We start from the raw sequence: 23,661 nt of genomic DNA on the forward strand, positions 1-23,661 counted from the left end.
GTCTGCCTGTCTGCCTGCCTGCCTGTCTGCCTGTCTGCCTGTCTGTCTGCCTGTCTGTCTGCCTGCCTGCCTGCCTGCCTGCCTGCCTGCCTGCCTGCCTGCCTGCCTGTCTGCCTGTCTGCCTGCCTGCCTGCCTACCTCTTAAAAGGTTGGCCCAGTGCATGGGTTTCAGGCAGACTTGTTTCAAATTTGTGTACAACATTACAATAACAAAGTCCATTCATTAATATCACTTGAAGCAACAAGGTTCTGATTTGCATTGCTGAGAGCAGAATATTTAGGAGTTTTCAACAGTGATTTAACACCGGAGGCGTTTATGTACAGGTATGCCTCCAAAATCACGTCGCTTTCACGCCTCCCTATGGAGGTCTGGAGAATTTTGATTGGATGTTGCAATTCAAGAACCCTCCCCCCACGTGGTGCTGTGTGTTATGTTCCTCACTGTTTTCCAAACGGGAAGGACACATTTTGCAGAGAGTTGTTCCGTATGCTAGTTTCCAACATTGAAGAAAATTGAAGAAAACTTGAATTCTGTTTTGTCAGAAGTGTGCTCTGTACACTTAATTTGTGTGTGTGTCTGTGTGCGCGTGTGTAACAGTGTTGCATTCGTTGCCCCCCTCGCTCCAACCTGGGCTTCAACCAGAGGCCCTCTGAACACATCAACAACGGCCTCCCTCGAAGCATCGTTTCCTATCGCTCCACAAAAGCCACTGCCCTTGCGGGACAAGGGAAACAACTACTTCAAGGTCTCAGAACGAGTGACGTCACCAGTTGAAATGCTACTAGTGTGTTAGGGTTCTGGATCTATGTGGTTGGTGAGCCCTGTCTCTGGCAGTGTTATTGGGATTAGGTGTCCATTAACACTTCCCCCCAGCGGGTGACCTCCTATTGGCAGCCAGCACACGGCTCAACTGGGGCAGCAGCTTCAATCAGCTGGGTCTTCAGGACAAGCCTGACTGTTTGGAGTAGGAGTCGTGACCGGAGCCACTGCCAACAGACGACACCCCATGCTGCCCCAAAATGTCCACACCCCGTTTATTTTCCTTACTCAGCTGCAAACACTGCAAATGATTACTCTCATAATATCTGCTGTGGGTTTAAGTGACCATAATGATTGTAGTTGGGTACGATACGGGTAGAGAGAGGAAGGGAGGCCATGTCTGTGTTTGTGGGTGCAGAGCAGCACACTTCCACGCTCCATTGCTTCCTCGTCAAGCTCCCAGTCAGGCAGAGTTTGCACCTCACCACCTACGATGTAGACACCCCATTAACTATTACTCCTTGAACTGAAATACATATAGTGGGGATATACACAAGACGGGGTTTGAGTTAAATCTAGAAGCTGAAACAATCAAGAAATGAACAGCACTTAATGTTCTTTGGGGCTAATCTTAGTTTGCTTTGGTCAAATCAAAACGTCTCTATTCTGCAGTGAGAGAATGCTGGAAAGCCTGCTTGAATATCTTGTCAGAGACAGAAATCGGTCCAAAGTATATAGCATGTTGTGGAATGTGACTACAGACATGGCTTATTGTGAACAAACATGTAAATCAGAGACCAAGTGTGCTTATGTATCATAAGTTATCTTATTTATCATAAATTATCTTATTTATCATAAGTTATGTTATTTATCATAAGTTATCTTATTTATCATAAGTTATCTTATTTATCATAAGTTATCTTATTTATCATAAGTTATCTTATTTATCATAAGTTATCTTATTTATCATAAGTTATCTTATTTATCATAAGTTATCTTATTTATCATAAGTTATCTTATTTATCATAAGTTATCTTATTTATCATAAGTTATCTTATTTATCATAAGTTATCTCATTTATCATAAATTATCTTATTTATCATAATTTATCTTATTTATCATAAGTTATCTTATTTATCATAAGTTATCTTATTTATCATAAGTTATCTTATTTATCATAAATTATCTTATTTATCATAAGTTATCTTATTTATCATAAATTATCTTATTTATCATAAGTTATCTTATTTATCATAAATTATCTTATTTATCATAAGTTATCTTATTTATCATAAATTATCTTATTTATCATAAGTTATGTTATTTATCATAAGTTATCTTATTTATCATAAGTTATCTTATTTATCATAAGTTATCTTATTTATCATAAGTTATCTTATTTATCATAAGTTATCTTATTTATCATAAGTTATCTTATTTATCATAAGTTATCTTATTTATCATAAGTTATCTTATTTATCATAAGTTATCTTATTTATCATAAGTTATCTTATTTATCATAAGTTATCTTATTTATCATAAGTTATCTTATTTATCATAAATTATCTTATTTATCATAAGTTATCTTATTTATCATAAGTTATCTTATTTATCATAAGTTATCTTATTTATCATAAGTTATCTTATGTATCAAAGTTATCTTATTTATCATAAGTTATCTTATTTATCATAAGTTATCTTATTTATCATAAGTTATCTTATTTATCTTATCTTTTATCATAAGTTATCTTATTTATCATAAGTTATCTTATTTATCATAAGTTATCTTATTTATCATAAGTTATCTTATTTATCATGGAGGATGCCCATTTATCTTATTTTGTCAAATACCATCTTATGGACAATATTATCTTAGTTTTATCATGCAAGAGATTAGTTTTCAAGGTTGAAGTGTAGGACACCTATCTTGAAGAAATTATTTTTGAACTATGGTCCTGTATATGTTTTCTTATTTATCATTACAGCATTTATCTTATTTATCATAGGTTATCTTATTTGAGAGATCATACTGTTATCTTATAACTTATATGCCATTGATCAGAGTGAGAATAAGGTTATCTTAGTTTATCTATCCATCTATCCATCTAACATATATACAGTGTGAATCAGGCCTTATTATTAAATAGAAGAGACTTGCTTATTATATACCGGTGGAAATCTGTCCTTTGCTTATATCTTTGTGAGACGCAGAGTAGGTGAAAAGGATGATGCATTATTATATTATTATATTTAGATATATATAAGTTATCTTATTTATCATAATTTGTTCACTCTGGATTCTGAGAACTTAAACTGTAAATGGTTGGCTTCTGAGAACACTGAGGCTTAACAAGTAAAGAAAGGACTTATGTTAAACTGACAGTCATGGAGAAGGATGTAGAGTTTGGCTTTGCTTTGGAATGATAATTCTATCTGATGTTATAGTATACCACACTCAGGGTGTGGTATTGCTCTCTAGCGTCTAGCTAGCCCTTAACAGAACGGAAAGGAGACAGACAGTAAAGTGTTGCAAATTCGGCATGCCAGCATCATTAATTAACATGGAGTCGTCGAGGAATAATAAAGTTGAATGATACAAACAACTGTGTGGGTTAAAATAACACATTGATCAAAATGAGTTGTGACACAAAACAGCGGTCTTGTCCTTAAATCAGATGAACTCAGCTATTTTCCTTTCTAGCAGCTGTAGGGCACAGATATAGAATTTTAGTAAACATAAAATGTTAATTACAGGAGTTGAATTATGCAACCCAGTGGATATAAAAAATAAAAAAAAGCACATCAAAAATATCAATTACTGCTCCACAAAGAATTTATGAACAATAAATATTTTAACCCTTCCATAACTCAACCTTCCCACTTCTGGCCAACTGAACCACTAGAGTTCCCAAAATTATACATTAAGCTTTGAATTTTAGTTGTTCAATTACTTATTTCAAAATCGGCATCAGGGTTAGATTAATCTAGATTTACAGAATCTTCTGCAAATAATGAACATTTTGCAAATCATGAAGGATCATAGAAAAATGTACTTTTAAATCACACAGGGTGGCAGACACGTGCACAGATAGGGCTCTACCTGTGCAGAACACATGCCTTTTCTTTGTCTTTCCAGTCTCCAAAGTGCCCATTCGGTGGTGGTAAAACTTCCCCCAGAATGTTTTTCATGTTTTTGTATAAATGTGTTTAGGGCACAAAGGTGGACGCGCATATCCAGATTAGTGACCAGAAGATTCCTTTCTTCCAGTCTTGCCTGGCAACGTTTATCCAACGTTTATCATCCATATAAAATACAGTTTAGCAATCTACTACTGACTCGTGTCTGCCAGAACAATAGGCTACCTGACGATTTGATTGGTCATATTCATACTTCAGATAGGCCTAGTTTGGGTGACTACTGGCTATATGTCTAAAGATAAGCAGCTGTGACATCACACTGCCTTCAATATTATGAGATGAACATATCTGATGAATGTATTGTATTACGTTATGTTTATTCCTGTCAGCGCGATGCACGGAAAATTCTGTTGGCTGTACGGACTCCCAGCTAGCCATGTCTCCATGAAACAGAGTATGTCTGGTAAGAAGAAGGGGGTGTATGTTTCATGATTAACGACTCATGGTGTAATTGGAACAACGTACAAGAACTCAAGCCCTTTTGTTCACCTGACCTAGAATTCCTAACAATCAAATGCCCACCGTATTATCCCCCAAGAGAACTCTCCTCAGTTATCGTCACAGCCGTGTATATCCCGCTATACAAGCGGTTAACAAGCCAGCCGTCAAGGAACTTCAGTGGACTTTATTCAAACTGGAAACCATATATTTTTTATTTATTTCACCTTTATTTAACCAGGTAGGCTATTTGAGAACAAGTTCTCATTTACAACTGCGATGTGGCCAAGATAAAGCAAAGCAGTGCGACACAAACAACAACGCAGAGTTACACATGGAATAAACAAGCATACAGTCAATAACACAATAGAAAAAAAGACAGTCTATATACAGTGTGTACAAATGGCGTGAGGAGGTAGGCAATAAATAGGCCATAGTAGCGAAGTAATTACAATTTAGCAGATTAACACTGGAGTGATAAATGAGCAGATGATGATGTGCAAGTAGAGATACTGGTGTGAAAAAGAGCAGAAAAATAAATAAAAACAATATGGGGATGAGGTAGGTATATTGGGTGGGCTATTTACAGATGGACTATGTACAGATGTTTAAAGTTAGCGAGGGAAACATAAGTCTCCAGCTCCAGCGATTTTTGCAATTCGTTCCATGCACGGGCAGCGGAGAACTGGAAGGAAAGGCGGCCAAAGGAGGAGTTGGCTTTGGGGATGACCAGTGAGATATATCTGCTGGAGCGCGTGTTACGGGTGGGTGTTGTTATCGTGACCAGTGAGCTGAGATAAGGCGGAGCTTTACCTAGCATTGACTTATAGATGACCTGGAGCCAGTGGGTCTGTTGACGAATATGTAGCAAGGGCCAGCGTACTGGATCATACAGGTCGCAGTGGTGGGTGGAATAAGGGGAGTTGGTGACAAAATGGATGGCACTGTGATAGACTGCATCCAGTTTGCTGTAGAGTATTGTAGAGTATTGGAAGCTATTTCGTAGATGACATTGCCGAAGTTGAGGATTGGTAGGATAGTCAGTTTTACTAGGGTAAGTTTGGCGGCGTGTGTGAAGGAAGCTTTGTTGCGAAAAAGAAAGTTGATTCTAGATTTGATGTTGGATTGGAGATGTTTAATATGAGTCTGGAAGGAGAGTTTACAGTCTAGCCAGACACCTAGGTATTTGTAGTTGTCCACATATTCTAGGTCAGAACCGTCCAGGGTAGTGATGCTGGTCGGGCAGGCGGGTGCGGGTAGCGAACGGTTGAAAAGCATATATTTGGTTCTACTAGTGTTTAAGAGCAGTGGTCCTTCTGTAGCACAGTTGGTAGAGCATGGCGCTTGTAACGCCAGGGTAGTGGGTTCGATTCCCGGGACCAACCATACGTAGAATGTATGCACACATGACTGTAAGTCGCTTTGGATAAAAGCGTCTGCTAAATGGCATATTATATATAGAGCAGTTGGAGCCCACAGAAGGAGTGTTGTATGGCATTGAAGCTCGTTTGGAGGTTTGTTAACACAGTGTCCAAAGAAGGGCCAGATGTATACAGAATGGTGTCGTCTGTGTAGAGGTGGATCAGGGAATCACCCACAGCAAGAGTGACATCAGAGAAAAGAGTCGGCCAGAGAATTGAACCCTGTGGCACCCCCATAGAGACTGCCACAGGTCCGGACAACAGGCCCTCTGATTTGACTTACTGAACTCTGTCTGCGAAGTAGTTGGTGAAACAAGGCTATTGAGTCTGCCGATAAGGATATGGTGATTATGGATATATGGCAGTTATGATATCGTTTAGGACCTTGAGCGTGGTTGAGGTGCACCCGTGACCAGCTCGGAAACCAGATTGCAGAGTGGAGAAGGTACGGTGGGATTCAAAATGGTCAGTGATCTGTTTATTAACTTGGCTTTCGAAGACTTTATAGAGGCAGGGCAGGATGGATTTAGGTCTATAACAGTTTGGGTCTAGAGTGTCACCCCCTTTGAAGAGGGGGATGACCGTGGCAGCTTTCCAATCTTTAGGGATCTCGGACGATACGAAAGAGAGGTTGAACAGACTGGTAATAGGGGTTGCAACAATGGCGGCAGATAGTTTTAGAATGAGAGGGTCCAGATTGTCTAGCCCAGCTGATTTGTACGGTCCAGGTTTTGCAGCTCTTTCAGCACATCTGCTATCTGGATTTGGGTAAAGGAGAAGCTGGGAAGGCTCGGGCAAGTAGCTGCGGGGGGGGCGGAGCTGTTGGCCGGGGTAGGAAAGCATGGCCAGCCGTAAATAAATGCTTTTTGAAATGTTCAATTATCATGGATTTATCGGTGGTGACCGTGTTACTTGGCCTCAGTGCAGTGGGCAGCTGGGAGGTGCTTTTGTTCTCCATGGACTTTACAGTGTCCCAAAACTTTTTGAATTTTTGTTTGAAAAAGCTAGCCTTTGCTTTCCTGACTGACTGCTTGTATTGGTTCCTGACTTCCCTGAACAGTTGCATATCGCAGAGACTATTCGATACAATTGCATTCAGCCACAGGATGTTTTTGTGCTGGTCAAGGGCAGTCAGGTCTGGAGTGAGCCAAGGGCTATATCTGTTCTTAGTTCTAAATTTTTTGAAAGGGCCATGCCTATTTAAGATGATGAGGAAATTACTTTTAAAGAACGACCAGGCATCCTCGACTGACGGGATGAGGTCAATATCCTTCCAGGATACCCGGGCCAGGTCGATTAGAAAGGCCTGCTCGCAGAAGTGTTCTGAGGCTGCATTTATTGTAGCTGGGGGTTTTAACAAAGCTAATTTGAGAACAAGGCTACCCAAATTAAAGGGGTGAGGGATGGGGAGTCAAGGGGTGAGGGATGGGGAGTCAAGTGGTGAGGGATGGGGAGTCAAGGGGTGAGGTATGGGGAGTCAAGGGGTTAGGTATGGGGAGTCAAGGGGTGAGGGATGGGGAGTCAAGGGGTGAGGGATGGGGAGTCAAGGGGTTAGGTATGGGGAGTCAAGGGGTGAGGGATGGGGAGTCAGGGGGTGAGGGATGGGGAGTCAAGGGGTGAGGGATGGGGAGTCAAGGGGTGAGGGATGGGGAGTCAAGGGGTGAGGGATGGGGAGTCAAGGGGTGAGGGATGGGGAGTCAAGGGGTGAGGGATGGGGAGTCAAGGGGTTAGGTATGGGGAGTCAAGGGGTTAGGTATGGGGAGTCAAGGGGTGAGGGATGGGGAGTCAGGGGGTGAGGGATGGGGAGTCAAGGGGTGAGGGATGGGGGGTCAAGGGGTGAGGGATGGGGAGTCAAGGGGTGAGGGATGGGGAGTCAAGTGGTGAGGGATGGGGAGTCAAGTGGTGAGGGATGGGGAGTCAGGGGGTGAGGGATGGGGAGTCAGGGGTGAGGGATGGGTGTCAGGGGGTGAGGGATGGACAGCTCGCCACACACGCTGTCTGCCATCTGCCCGGTACACTTGAAACCGGCACACTACTCCAGCGTGCCAGTGGCCATTGAAGGTGAGTATTTGCCCACTGAAGTCGGTTACGAAACTCCAGTCAGGTCAAGACCCTGGTGAGGACGACAAGCACGCATATGAGCTTCCCTGAAGTTTCTGACAGTTTGTGCAGAAATTCTTCAGTTGTGCAAACCCATAGTTTCATCAGCTGGTCTCAGATGATCCCGCAGGTGATGAAGCCGGATGTGGAGGTCCTGGACTGGCGTCGTTACACGTGGCCTGCGGTTGTGAGGCCGGCTGTGAGTACTGCCAAATTCTCTAAAATGAAGTTGGAGGCAGCTTATGGTAAAGAAATTAACATTAAAATCTCTGGCAACAGCTCTGGTGGACATTCCTGCAGTCAGCATGCCTATTGCATGCTCCCTCAAAACTATGTCACACCTGTCAGGTGGATGGATTATCTTGGCAAAGGAGAAATGCTCACTACGAGGGATGTAAACAAATTTGTGCCCAAAAAGTTTGAGCAAAATAAGATTTTTGTGGGCATGGAATATTTCTGTGATCTTTTATTTCTGCTCATGAAACATGGGACCAACACTTTACATGTTGCGTTTTATATTTTTGTTCAGTATAGACGATATTCAGTATCAAATTACATTTTATTTGTCACATTCGCCTAATACAACAGGTTTAGACCTTACATTGAAAGGCTTACTTACAAGCCCTTAACCAATAATACATTTTAAGAAAAATAAGTGTTAAGAAAGTATTTACTAAAGTTAACGGAAGTAAAAAATAAATAAAAAATGCAAATATTTCAAGAACAACAATAAAATAACAGTAACAAGGCTATATACAGGGGGTACCGGTACAGAGTCAATGTGGAGGCTATATACAGGGGTACCGGTACAGAGTCAATGTGGAGGCTATATACAGGGGTACCGGTACAGAGTCAATGTGGAGGCTATATACAGGGGGTACCGGTACAGAGTCAATGTGTGGGCTATATACAGGGGGTACTGGTACAGAGTCAATGTGGAGGCTATATACAGGGGGTACCATTACAGAGTCAATGTGTGGGCTATATACAGGGGGTACCAGTACAGAGTCAATGTGGAGGCTATATACAGGGGTACCGGTACAGAGTCAATGTGTGGGCTATATACAGGGGGTACCAGTACAAAGTCAATGTGGAGGCTATATACAGGGGGTACCGGTACAGAGTCAATGTGGAGGCTATATACAGGGGTACCGGTACAGAGTCAATGTGGAGGCTATATACAGGGGTACCGGTACAGAGTAAATGTGGAGGCTATATACAGGGGGTACCAGTACAGAGTCAATGTGGAGGCTATATACAGGGGGGGGTACCGGTACAGAGTCAATGTGGAGGCTATATACAGGGGGTACCGGTACAGAGTCAATGTGGAGGCTATATACAGGGGGTACCGGTACAGAGTCAATGTGTGGGCTATATACAGGGGTACCGGTACAGAGTCAATGTGTGGGCTATATACAGGGGTACCGGTACAGAGTCAATGTGTGGGCTATATACAGGGGTACCGGTACAGAGTCAATGTGGAGGCTATATACAGGGGGTACCGGTACAGAGTCAATGTGGAGGCTATATACAGGGGGTACCGGTACAGAGTCAATGTGGAGGCTATATACAGGGGGTACCGGTACAGAGTCAATGTGGAGGCTATATACAGGGGGTACCAGTACAGAGTCAATGTACAGGGGAGGCTATATACAGGGGTACCAGTACAGAGTCAATGTGGAGGCTATATACAGGGGTACCGGTACAGAGTCAATGTGGAGGCTATATACAGGGGGTACCAGTACAGAGTCAATGTGGAGGCTATATACAGGGGTACCGGTACAGAGTCAATGTGTGGGCTATATACAGGGGTACCGGTACAGAGTCAATGTGGGAGGCTATATACAGGGGGTACCGGTACAGAGTCAATGTGGAGGCTATATACAGGGGGTACTGGTACAGAGTCAATGTGGAGGCTATATACAGGGGGTACCAGTACAGAGTCAATGTGTGGGCTATATACAGGGGTACCGGTACAGAGTCAATGTGTGGGCTATATACAGGGGGTACCGGTACAGAGTCAATGTGGAGGCTATATACAGGGGGTACTGGTACAGAGTCAATGTGTGGGCTATATACAGGGGTACCGGTACAGAGTCAATGTGTGGGCTATATACAGGGGTACCGGTACAGAGTCAATGTGTGGGCTATATACAGGGGGTACCAGTACAGAGTCAATGTGTGGGCTATATACAGGGGTACCGGTACAGAGTCAATGTGTGGGCTATATACAGGGGGTACCGGTACAGAGTCAATGTGTGGGCTATATACAGGGGGTACCGGTACAGAGTCAATGTGGAGGCTATATACAGGGGTACCGGTACAGAGTCAATGTGTGGGCTATATACAGGGGTATCGGTACAGAGTCAATGTGTGGGCTATATACAGGGGGTACCGGTACAGAGTCAATGTGGAGGCTATATACAGGGGGTACCGGTACAGAGTCAATGTGTGGGCTATATACAGGGGGTACCGGTACAGAGTCAATGTGGAGGCTATATACAGGGGGTACCGGTACAGAGTCAATGTGTGGGGGGCACCGGTTAGTCAAGGCAATTTAAGTTATATAATAGATAATAAACAGAGAGTAGCAGCTGCTAATTCGTTGATATAGGTGAGGAATTTAGACTTTCACAGTAAATCGTGCATTGATGCCAATCCACTTTCTGTGTTTTTCAGGATTAATTTTACATTTACATTTAAGTCATTTAGCAGACGCTCTTATCCAGAGCGACTTACAAATTGATTACAAAACTGATTAATAATCAGATCTGGCCAAAAGATTTATGAAGAGTTGTTGTTTTAATATTTACTGTTAATTTCTGACGGTTTTGTTTATTCAGTGTGAGTATTTTCTGTTCGAGTGTTTTGGCGAAGAACAATCTCCAGGTCCCTGGCACAGTCATTGTCTACACTGAATAATATTGATGTTGACATAAAAAAGAATAGCAAGTGTTGACGAATATATATCCAAAACATATTTTAAAAATACCCCCAAAATGGCCTTTTTTTAATATCAGAGCTAAATATTAATATTAAGCGTAAATATGTCAGTTCATTGATGCTGCTGGAATTGATGGGAGGTGGAGAAGACAGAGACCGTAGGTGGAAACAGTGTGCACAGACACCCAAGATCCATTCTGCCACCGGCTCCATCACAAATGTTTCTGTTTTCACAGGTAACTCAATATGTTATTTCACTGGGTTCTGTTTACACTAGAACTTCCAAACCTGAAGATGCCTGAACCTCATGAATGAGCCTGAACTAACTCTGGTGTGCCTTGTTGCTCAAAAAATGACTAAAACTAGCTACACCCTGCTTGTAACTTCATATACCCCATCATGCACCACTGCTACCATACCATCACACTGCAGGTTCCACCACCGCTTGTCCTCAGGAATGTACCACACTGCAGGTTCCACCACCGCTTGTCCTCAGGAATGTATCAAACTGCAGGTTCCACCACCGCTTGTCCCCAGGAATGTACCACACTGCAGGTTCCACCACCGCTTGTCCTCAGGAATGTACCACACTGCAGGTTCCACCACCGCTTGTCCTCAGGAATGTACCACACTGCAGGTTCCACCACCGCTTGTCCCCAGGAATGTACCACACTGCAGGTTCCACCACCGCTTGTCCTCAGGAATGTACCACACTGCAGGTTCCACCACCGCTTGTCCTCAGGAATGTACCACACTGCAGGTTCCACCACCGCTTGTCCCCAGGAATGTACCACACTGCAGGTTCCACCACCGCTTGTCCTCAGGAATGTACCACACTGCAGGTTCCACCACCGCTTGTCCTCAGGAATGTACCACACTGCAGGTTCCACCACCGCTTGTCCTCAGGAATGTACCACACTGCAGGTTCCACCACCGCTTGTCCTCAGGAATGTAACACACTGCAGGTTCCACCACCGCTTGTCCCCAGGAATGTATCACACTGCAGGTTCCACCACCGCTTGTCCCCAGGAATGTACCACACTGCAGGTTCCACCACCGCTTGTCCTCAGGAATGTACCACACTGCAGGTTCCACCACCGCTTGTCCCCAGGAATGTACCACACTGCAGGTTCCACCACCGCTTGTCCCCAGGAATGTACCACACTGCAGGTTCCACCACCGCTTGTCCCCAGGAATGTACCACACTGCAGGTTCCACCACCGCTTGTCCTCAGGAATATACCACACTGCAGGTTCCACCACCGCTTGTCCTCAGGAATGTACCAGACTGCAGGTTCCACCACCGCTTGTCCTCAGGAATGTACCAAACTGCAGGTTCCACCACCGCTTGTCCTCAGGAATGTACCACACTGCAGGTTCCACCACCGCTTGTCCTCAGGAATGTATCACACTGCAGGTTCCACCACCGCTTGTCCTCAGGAATGTACCACACTGCAGGTTCCACCACCGCTTGTCCTCAGGAATGTACCACACTGCAGGTTCCACCACCGCTTGTCCTCGGGAATGTATCAAACTGCAGGTTCCACCACCGCTTGTCCTCAGGAATGTACCACACTGCAGGTTCCACTACCGCTTGTCCCCAGGAATGTACCACACTGCAGGTTCCACCACCGCTTGTCCTCAGGAATGTACCACACTGCAGGTTCCACCACCGCTTGTCCCCAGGAATGTACCACACTGCAGGTTCCACCACTGCTTGTCCCCAGGAATGTACCACACTGCAGGTTCCACCACCGCTTGTCCTCAGGAATGTATCACACTGCAGGTTCCACCACCGCTTGTCCTCAGGAATGTATCACACTGCAGGTTCCACCACCGCTTGCCCTCAGGAATGTACCACACTGCAGGTTCCACCACCGCTTGTCCTCAGGAATGTACCACACTGCAGGTTCCACCACCGCTTGTCCCCAGGAATGTACCACACTGCAGGTTCCACCACCGCTTGTCCTCAGGAATGTACCACACTGCAGGTTCCACCACCGCTTGTCCTCAGGAATGTACCACACTGCAGGTTCCACCACCGCTTGTCCTCAGGAATGTACCAAACTGCAGGTTCCACCACCGCTGTCCTCAGGAATTACCACACTGCAGGTTCCACCACCGCTTGTCCCCAGGAATGTACCACACTGCAGGTTCCACCACCGCTTGTCCTCAGGAATGTACCACACTGCAGGTTCCACCACCGCTTGTCCCCAGGAATGTACCACACTGCAGGTTCCACCACCGCTTGTCCCCAGGAATGTACCACACTGCAGGTTCCACCACCGCTTGTCCCCAGGAATGTACCACACTGCAGGTTCCACCACCGCTTGTCCCCAGGAATGTACCACACTGCAGGTTCCACCACCGCTTGTCCCCAGGAATGTACCACACTGCAGGTTCCACCACCGCTTGTCCTCAGGAATGTACCACACTGCAGGTTCCACCACCGCTTGTCCCCAGGAATGTACCACACTGCAGGTTCCACCACCGCTTGTCCCCAGGAATGTATCACACTGCAGGTTCCACCACCGCTTGTCCTCAGGAATGTACCACACTGCAGGTTCCACCACCGCTTGTCCTCAGGAATGTATCAAACTGCAGGTTCCACCACCGCTTGTCCTCAGGAATGTACCACACTGCAGGTTCCACCACCGCTTGTCCTCAGGAATGTACCACACTGCAGGTTCCACCACCGCTTGTCCTCAGGAATGTACCACACTGCAGGTTCCACCACCGCTTGTCCTCAGGAATGTACCACACTGCAGGTTCCACCACCGCTTGTCCCCAGGAATGTACCACACTGCAGGTTCCACCACCGCTTGTCCCCAGGAATGTACCACACTGCAGGTTCCACCACCGCTTGTCCTCAGGAATGTACCAAACTGCAGGTTCCACCACCGCTTGTCCCCAGGAATGTACCACACTGCAGGTTCCACCACCGCTTGTCCTCAGGAATGTACCACACTGCAGGTTCCACCACCGCTTGTCCTCAGGAATGTACCACACTGCAGGTTCCACCACCGCTTGTCCCCAGGAATGTACCACACTGCAGGTTCCACCACAGCTTGTCCTCAGGAATGTACCACACTGCAGGTTCCACCACCGCTTGTCCTCAGGAATGTACCACACTGCAGGTTCCACCACCGCTTGTCCTCAGGCATGTACCACACTGCAGGTTCCACCACCGCTTGTCCTCAGGAATGTACCACACTGCAGGTTCCACCACCGCTTGTCCTCAGGAATGTACCACACTGCAGGTTCCACCACCGCTTGTCCCCAGGAATGTACCACACTGCAGGTTCCACCACCGCTTGTCCTCAGGAATGTACCAAACTGCAGGTTCCACCACCGCTTGTCGCCAGGAATGTACCACACTGCAGGTTCCACCACCGCTTGTCCTCAGGAATGTACCACACTGCAGGTTCCACCACCGCTTGTCCCCAGGAATGTACCACACTGCAGGTTCCACCACCGCTTGTCCTCAGGAATGTACCACACTGCAGGTTCCACCACCGCTTGTCCTCAGGAATGTACCACACTGCAGGTTCCACCACCGCTTGTCCTCAGGAATGTACCACACTGCAGGTTCCACCACCGCTTGTCCTCAGGAATGTACCACACTGCAGGTTCCACCACCGCTTGTCCTCAGGAATGTACCACACTGCAGGTTCCACCACCGCTTGTCCCCAGGAATGTACCACACTGCAGGTTCCACCACCGCTTGTCCTCAGGAATGTACCACACTGCAGGTTCCACCACCGCTTGTCCTCAGGAATGTACCACACTGCAGGTTCCACCACCGCTTGTCCTCAGGAATGTACCGCTATGAAACTACTGACAGGTAATCAGATGGTACAACTGCACATGACAGTTTTCAGTACAGATGAGACATTAATATGTATTTTGCACTCTTTTTCAAAGCAAGCTCGCACGTAAAATGCAGATATACAATGTACGTTGAGAATACTTGTTCATAACCCAAAGGTGAGTCAATTCACAAACTACCAGCCCAAATCAACCCTCCACCAGCAAGTTAATCTCTAAGAACCATATAGGGGGACAGATGCCTTGCAAGAATCAACATGAGAGGTTTATTTCTATATTAGATTGTCCCTTAGAAACAACAACAAAAAACAGACAAAAATAAGGGTTTTCAGACACAATGTATGGTATGAACAGGGAGATTTAAAAATTAAAATTCAATGATTGATTTTCACAAGTCAGAAACACGTTTGTTGTACACGTGGGAATTTTCACATGGATTTTTCATATGTACATTTTTCACATTGTGTCACATTGTGTTTTTACATCGGCTGTCTCCTAGTTGAAGCTATTTAAATGGCCATTTAAACAGAAATGACTCAACATTGTAATGATGAGAGACCAGAATGAGAGAGATGGGAGGCTAATTATGTGGTTATTAGTGGGAAAATCCATAGTCATTGTTGCATTAAGGTTAAATCTCATGAGTACATCACCAATGCGACAGTTCAAAAATAATTAAATCCCCCTCTACTACAGAGGCATCAGATACTTTGACGACAACAAGTTGTGTTACCAGAATATTCAATTGTGTTCATTTCTATCATGGGTAGAACTGAGGTAAAAGATAGAAAGCACACACAAATGTTTGTCTGCAAGTAGGAGTTTTTGGACTAAAGGACTAGCACATTGTTCAGTGCTACCATTGCTATTTTTTTTACCCCCTTGTCCTCTCCAATTTCATCATATCCAATTGGTAGTTACAGTCTTGTCCCATCGCTGCAACTCCCGTACAAACTCGAGAGAGACATCCTCCAATACACAACCCTGCCAAGCCGCACTGCTTCTTTACACAATGCACGCTTAACCCGGAAGCCAGGAAGTCGGAGGAAACACTGTACACCTGGCGACCGTGTCAGCGTGCATGCGCCCGGCCCGCCACAGGAGTCACTAGAGCGCAATGGGACAAGGACATACCGGCCAGCCAAACCCTACCCTAACGATGCTGGGCCAATTGTGCGTCGCCTCATGGGTCTCCCGGTCACGGCTGGCTGTGACACCGCTCTGTATCGAACCAGGATCTGTACCAGGATTTGATTTGATTTGTAGTAACGCAGCTAGCACCGCAGTGCCTTAGACCGCTGCGCCAATCAGGAGACCCCACAGGTCTGTATTGTCAAGCGTCGGTGTCTGCTAGCTCATCAATTTGCAAGTTGGTCGAACAAACAAAACAAGCTGCCTGTATTTCAGTAACTTTAATCAATGATTGGTTTACACCAAAGGCTATCTAATTCAACTATCACTGTAAGATTACCAAACCTTCTAAACTGGGCAGTGGACACCTATGAATGTGTCTATTTTACTTTTAGCCAATTATTTTACACATGTTCTCAAAACCAGACACTTTGAGTTGTGATATACAACTGTCTTGTTTCTAGTAGTCTCCCTGAGCTCTGAGTTCTGTGTGGTTGGGAGAGTCCGAACAAAAGGTCCTTTCAGGTGGCTCAGTATAGTTCAGTGGCACTGTTGTCAGATTACAGAAAGGAAACTGTTCAGATAAAACTGTATGAATAGTCTGACTATAAAGCCAAAGGGGAGAGAGAGAGAGAGAGAGAGAGAGAGAGAGAGAGAGAGAGAGAGAGAGAGAGAGAGAGAGACACTGAAAGAAGAGAGAGAGAAAGAAAGAGAGAGAGAGAGAGAGAGAAGAGAGAGAGAGAGAGAGAGAGAGAGGAGACTGAAAGAGAGAGAGAGAGAGAGAGAGAGAGAGAGAGAGAGAGAGAGAGAGAGAGAGAGAGAGAGAGAGACTGAAAGAGATAGAGAGAGAGAGAGAGAGAGAGACTGAAAGATTGAGACTGAAAGAGAGAGAGAGAGAGCGAGAGAGAGAAAGAGAAAGAGCGGGAGAGAGAGAGAGAGAGAGAGAGAGAGAGGAGAGAAAGATTGAAAGAGAAAGAGAGAGAGAGAGAAAGAGTGAGAGAAAGAGAGAGAGCGAGAGAGAGTCAGGGAGAGTGAGAGAAAGAGAGAGAGAGAGATGCTGAGGGAGAGAGACCTCCAGGGAACTGCAGAGTGGTATGCAAATCTATAAAATATTTTTAACAAAAGTCATGCCTACTTGTGTACTCATCCAGTGGGGCAAAGGCTGTTTTACTGATAACTGCTTTTGAGACATGTTGACTTTTAGTCAAATGAAACCAACTGACCAGTGATGGAAAAAGAATCACACATTTATACAAATATATGTTTTGGTGATATATTTCTCACCAGGTATTTCAAACCATGTCTATACTGCTAATACTGTTGTTTCCATACAGCACAAGTTGGACTCATAAACTATAGGCTACAGATACATTTTTGTTTCTTATTGGGCCATGATGTAGTTGCACTGTGGAATTGATAATTGCTTTATATAAGGGAAAACTGGCATCCGAGAGAAAGAGAGAGAGAACGAGAAAGGTGCCTATGAGCACTGAGTCTTGAAGTGGAAAGGCCATCACTTAAACTGCTCAGTGCTCATAGGCAGTTTAAGTGATGGCCTTTCCACTTCAAGACTCAGTGCTCATAGGCAGTTTAAGTGATGGCCTTTCCACTTCAAGACTCAGTGCTCATAGGCAGTTTAAGTGATGGCCTTTCCACTTCAAGACTCAGTGCTCATAGGCAGTTCAAGTGATGGCCTTTCCACTTCAAGACTCAGTACATAGGCAGTTTGTTGTTTCCACTTCAAGACTCAGTGCTCATAGGCAGTTTAAGTGATGGCCTTTCCACTTCAAGACTCAGTGCTCATAGGCAGTTCAAGTGATGGCCTTTCCACTTCAAGACTCAGTGCTCATAGGCTATAGCCTTTCCACTTCAAGACTCAGTGCTTAGGCAGTTTCTTGATGGCCTTTCCACTTCAAGACCAGTGCTCATAGGCAGTTCAAGTGATGGCCTTTCCACTTCAAGACTCAGTGCTCATAGGCAGTTTAAGTGATGGCCTTTCCACTTCAAGACTCAGAGCTCATAGGCAGTTTAAGTGATGGCCTTTCCACTTCAAGACTCAGTGCTCATAGGCAGTTTAAGTGATGGCCTTTCCACTTCAAGACTCAGTGCTCATAGGCAGTTTAAGTGATGGCCTTTCCACTTCAAGACTCAGTGCTCATAGGCAGTTTAAGTGATGGCCTTTCCACTTCAAGACTCAGTGCTCATAGGCAGTTTAAGTGATGGCCTTTCCACTTCAAGACTCAGTGCTCATAGGCAGTTTAAGTGATGGCCTTTCCACTTCAAGACTCAGTGCTCATAGGCAGTTTAAGTGGTGGCCTTTCCACTTCAAGACTCAGTGCTCATAGGCAGTTTAAGTGGTGGCCTTTCCACTTCAAGACTCAGTGCTCATAGGCAGTTTAAGTGGTGGCCTTTCCACTTCAAGACTCAGTGCTCATAGGCAGTTTAAGTGATGGCCTTTCCACTTCAAGACTCAGTGCTCATAGGCAGTTTAAGTGATGGCCTTTCCACTTCAAGACTCAGTGCTCATAGGCAGTTTAAGTGGTGGCCTTTCCACTTCAAGACTCAGTGCTCATAGGCAGTTTAAGTGATGGCCTTTCCACTTCAAGACTCAGTGCTCATAGGCAGTTTAAGTGATGGCCTTTCCACTTCAAGACTCAGTGCTCATAGGCAGTTTAAGTGATGGCCTTTCCACTTCAAGACTCAGTGCTCATAGGCAGTTTAAGTGGTGGCCTTTCCACTTCAAGACTCAGTGCTCATAGGCAGTTTAAGTGGTGGCCTGTCCACTTGAAGACTCCCAGTTGAAAGCTTTGAGGCACCACATGTAGGGCTCTCGAGTGGAGCAGCTCTCTAAGACACTGCATCTCAGTGCTAGAGGCCACAGACCCTGTTATGATTCCAGGCTGTTTTACAACCAGCTGTGATTGGCAGTCCCATAGGGTGGCGCACAATTGGCCCAGCATGGACCGGGTTAGGGTTTGGTCTGGGTAGGCCTTCATTGTAAATAAGAATTTGTTCTTAACTGACTTGCCTAGTTAAATAAAGGTTAAATAGATAATAAAAACATTTACAAACACTGGTCCCCTTCTTTCCAGCCATGCATGGCTTCATTTATCCCATTTACTGGCCCGGCTCTGTAGAAACTCTACTGTCTCTGTATACATCCTGGGGACCCATACAAACAAAACGTGTTTCTCTCCGAAAATAAAACAGAAATAAAGTAACGCCTAGGTAAAAGCTCAACATAAACGGTTGTGGGTCACCAGTGCACTGTGAGGGGACACTAAGGGGGCAGTAGGCTGGGACATCAAATAGCCATCAGGTAGAATGGCTTCTTTTGTTCCACATACTGTAACTCTCCCTGGTTGAGATTCATAGTTGGAAACAGTCATCACTCTAGTTGGTCTGATTGTTAACAGGTTTAATATCTTATCATTTGTTAAGAGAGGCAGATACAGTCGCTCTCATTTCAAGTGAGACAGATATGATCCAAACTACCCTTCAAGAAGCTATTTCATCAGAAAACAGAGAGACTGCGGCTCTCTCCATCTCCCTCTCTCCCTCTCCCTCCCCCTCCAGCTCTCTTCCTCTCCCTCCAGCTCTCTCCTTCTCCCTCCCACTCTCTCCGCTCCCATCTGTTTCTCTCTCCCTCGCCCTCCTGCTATCTCTTGCTCTCTCTCTCTGTTTCTCTCTCCCTCGCCCTCCTGCTATCTCCTGCTCTCTCTTTCTGTTTATCTCTCCCTCTTCCTCAAACTGCACTTTGAAAAACACCCTTCAAAATGAGTAATCCAATGTAATCATACTCTACATCAACAGAATTAACTAAATAGTTTGGTTAACCTCTTGTAGGTTTCCGACCCAATTTCCTCTTTCAGTGAGTGCCAATGCAGCTGAATTTCTCTCACCATGCCAAATTGGGCTCTTGTGTGTGATTTAGTTAAGAGGATTTAATTTACCATGGAAGTCTCACAACTTCACAAAAGCCCATCTAGAGAAAAACTGATACAACATAATTTGTGACAGAAAACTTAAAGCACACATGGGGACACTTGCAGAAATATAGACATCTACATGTTCATCATCTGGCCAGTAATGGGCATGGGGAGTTTCAAAACGACTGAACTCCTCCAAAACAAGAGATCTCAATCAGCAGCGCACAAATTTGATAGGTCTGTATAAACAAGTGAGATAAACCACAAATCATGGAATAGACATGTCGCTGGACAATGACATTACCAGGGGACTCTGAAACTCTATATGCCTGCTCGTCTTGTGGGCGTCTCATGAAACAGACTGCACAGAGTCAAATAAAAGCCCACTGTATCTCAGGACTGAAAAAGGAGGGGAAACAAGCATGAAGAGGGAGGACTAGTGATATATAATCTTTCAGGAAGAGGGAGGACTAGTGATATATAATCTTTCAGGAAGAGGGAGGACTAGTGATATATAATCTTTCAGGAAGAGGGAGGACTAGTGATATAACATCTTTCAGGAAGAGGGAGGACTAGTGATATATAATCTTTCAGGAAGAGGGAGGACTAGTGATATATAATCTTTCAGGAAGAGGGAGGACTAGTGATATATAATCTTTCAGGAAGAGGGAGGACTAGTGATATATAATCTTTCAGGAAGAGGGAGGACTAGTGATATATAATCTTTCAGGAAGAGGGAGGACTAGTGATATATAATCTTTCAGGAAGTAATATATAATCTTTCAGGGGAGGACTAGTGATATAACATCTTTCTTTCAGGGTAATATATAAAGAAGGGAGGACTAGTGATATATAATCTTTCAGGAAGAGGGAGGACTAGTGATATATAATCTTTCAGGAAGAGGGAGGACTAGTGATATATAATCTTTCAGGAAGAGGGAGGACTAGTGATATATAATCTTTCAGGAAGAGGGAGGACTAGTGATATATAATCTTTCAGGAAGAGGGAGGACTAGTGATATATAATCTTTCAGGAAGAGGGAGGACTAGTGATATATAATCTTTCAGGAAGAGGGAGGACTAGTGATATAACATCTTTCAGGAAGAGGGAGGACTAGTGATATATAATCTTTCAGGAAGAGGGAGGACTAGTGATATATAATCTTTCAGGAAGAGGGAGGACTAGTGATACATAATCTTTCAGGAAGAGGGAGGACTAGTGATATATAATCTTTCAGGAAGAGGGAGGACTAGTGATATATAATCTTTCAGGAAGAGGGAGGACTAGTGATATAACATCTTTCAGGAAGAGGGAGGACTAGTAATATATAATATTTCAGGAAGAGGGAGGACTAGTAATATATAATCTTTCAGGAAGAGGGAGGACTAGTGATATAACATCTTTCAGGAAGAGGGAGGACTAGTGATATATAATCTTTCAGGAAGAGGGAGGACTAGTGATATAACATCTTTCAGGAAGAGGGAGGACTAGTGATATAACATCTTTCAGGAAGAGGGAGGACTAGTGATATATAATCTTTCAGGAAGAGGGAGGACTAGTAATATATAATCTTTCAGGAAGTGGGAGGACTAGTGATATAACATCTTTCAGGAAGAGGGAGGACTAGTGATATAACATCTTTCAGGAAGAGGGAGGACTAGTGATATAACATCTTTCAGGAAGAGGGAGGACTAGTGATATATAATCTTTCAGGAAGAGGGAGGACTAGTGATATATAATCTTTCAGGAAGAGGGAGGACTAGTGATATATAATCTTTCAGGAAGAGGGAGGACTAGTGATATAACATCTTTCAGGAAGAGGGAGGACTAGTGATATATAATCTTTCAGGAAGAGGGAGGACTAGTGATATATAATCTTTCAGGAAGAGGGAGGACTAGTAATATATAATCTTTCAGGAAGAGGGAGGACTAGTAATATATAATCTTTCAGGAAGTGGGAGGACTAGTGATATAACATCTTTCAGGAAGAGGGAGGACTAGTAATATAACATCTTTCATCTGGTTTGGGATGTGCTGAAACATGACTGCCAAACTGACGATACCACTGCCAAACTGACTACACCACTGCCAAATTAACTACACCACTGCCACACTAACCACAGTTTAAGGAATGAGTTGGTGGCATAGCATAAACCAATACACTCATTCTCCTTTGAGGTGAAGCCATTTAGGCATTCAATAAACAGTAGAACGTATACACTCATTGGATAAAACATTAAGAACACCTTCCTAATATTGAGTTGCACCCCCTTTTGCCCTCAAAACAGCCTCAATTCGTCGGGGCATGGACTATACAAGGTGTCGAAAGCGTTCCACAGGGATGCTGGCCCATGTTGACTCCAATGCTTCCCACAGGTGTGTCAAGCTGGATGGAAGTCCTTTGAGTGGTGGACCATTCTTGATACATACGGAAAACCGTTGAGTGTGAAAAACCCAGCAGAGTTGCAGTTCTTGACTCAAACTGGTGCGCCTGGCAATCTACTACCTTACCCCATTCAACGGCACTTACATCTTTTGCCATTCACCCTCTAAATGGCACAGCTACACAATCCATGTCTCTATTGTCTCAAGGCTTAAAAATCCTTTGTTAGCCTGTCTCCTCCCCTTCATCTACACTGATTGAAGAGGATTTAACAAGTGACATCAATAAGGGATCATAGCTTTCACCTGGATTCACCTGGTCAGTCTGTCATGGAAAGGAGGAATACCAACCAACCATATAGTCTTTATAAAGGAGGAATACCAACCAACCATATAGTCTTTATGAAGGAGGAATACCAACCAACCCTATAGTCTTTATAAAGGAGGAATACCAACAAACCATATAGTCTTTATAAAGGAGGAATACCAACCATATAGTCTTTATAAAGGAGGAATACCAACCAACCATATAGTCTTTATAAAGGAGGAATACCAACCATATAGTCTTTATAAAGGAGGAATACCAACCAACCATATAGTCTTTATAAAGGAGGAATACCAACCATAGAGTCTTTATAAAGGAGGAATACCAACCAACCATAGTCTTTATAAAGGAGGAATACCAACCAACCATATAGTCTTTATGAAGGAGGAATACCAACCAACCATATTGTCTTTATAAAGGAGGAATACCAACCAACCATATAGTCTTTATAAAGGAGGAATACCAACCAACCATATAGTCTTTATAAAGGAGGAATACCAACCAACCATATAGTCTTTATAGGTTAGACTACTGCAATGCTCTATTTTCCGGCTACCCGGATAAAGCACTAAATAAACTTCAGTTAGTGCTAAATACGGCTGCTAGAATCCTGACTAGAACCAAAAAATTTGATCATATTACTCCAGTGCTAGCCTCTCTACACTGGCTTCCTGTCAAAGCAAGGGCTGATTTCAAGGTTTTACTGCTAACCTACAAAGCATTACATGGGCTTGCTCCTACCTACCTCTCTGATTTGGTCCTGCCGTACATACCTACACGTACGCTACGGTCACAAGACGCAGGCCTCCTAATTGTCCCTAGAATTTCTAAGCAAACAGCTGGAGGCAGGGCTTTCTCCTATAGAGCTCCATTTTTATGGAACGGTCTGCCTACCCATGTCAGAGACGCAAACTCGGTCTCAACCTTTAAGTCTTTACTGAAGACTCATCTCTTCAGTGGGTCATATGATTGAGTGTAGTCTGGCCCAGGAGTGGGAAGGTGAACGGAAAGGCTCTGGAGCAACGAACCGCCCTTGCTGTCTCTGCCTGGCCGGTTCCCCTCTTTCCACTGGGATTCTCTGCCTCTAACCCTGTTACGGGGCTGAGTCACTGGCTTGCTGGGGCTCTCTCGTGCCGTCCCTGGGGGGGTGCGTCACCTGGGTGGGTTGATTCACTGTTGTGGTCGGCCTGTCTGGGTTGCCCCCCT

General features: G+C 44.5%; 1 protein-coding gene and 1 long non-coding RNA gene across 4 annotated transcripts in view; one reads left to right on the plus strand and one right to left on the minus strand.

Annotated features, from left to right (window-relative positions):
* The window catches only part of LOC118372622 (piezo-type mechanosensitive ion channel component 2-like), a 213,790-nt gene that overhangs the window by 183,343 nt on the left and 6,786 nt on the right, over positions 1-23,661 (minus strand). The gene's annotated exons all lie outside the window — the stretch shown is intronic.
* Positions 11,307-12,640, plus strand: LOC127912892 (uncharacterized). The gene is made up of 3 exons (XR_008083964.1): positions 11,307-11,374; positions 12,195-12,235; positions 12,605-12,640. It is a non-coding gene; the product is annotated as an uncharacterized LOC127912892 (long non-coding RNA).

Source organism: Oncorhynchus keta, chromosome 28 (assembly GCF_023373465.1).
Source record: "Oncorhynchus keta strain PuntledgeMale-10-30-2019 chromosome 28, Oket_V2, whole genome shotgun sequence".
Lineage (NCBI taxonomy): Eukaryota > Metazoa > Chordata > Actinopteri > Salmoniformes > Salmonidae > Oncorhynchus > Oncorhynchus keta.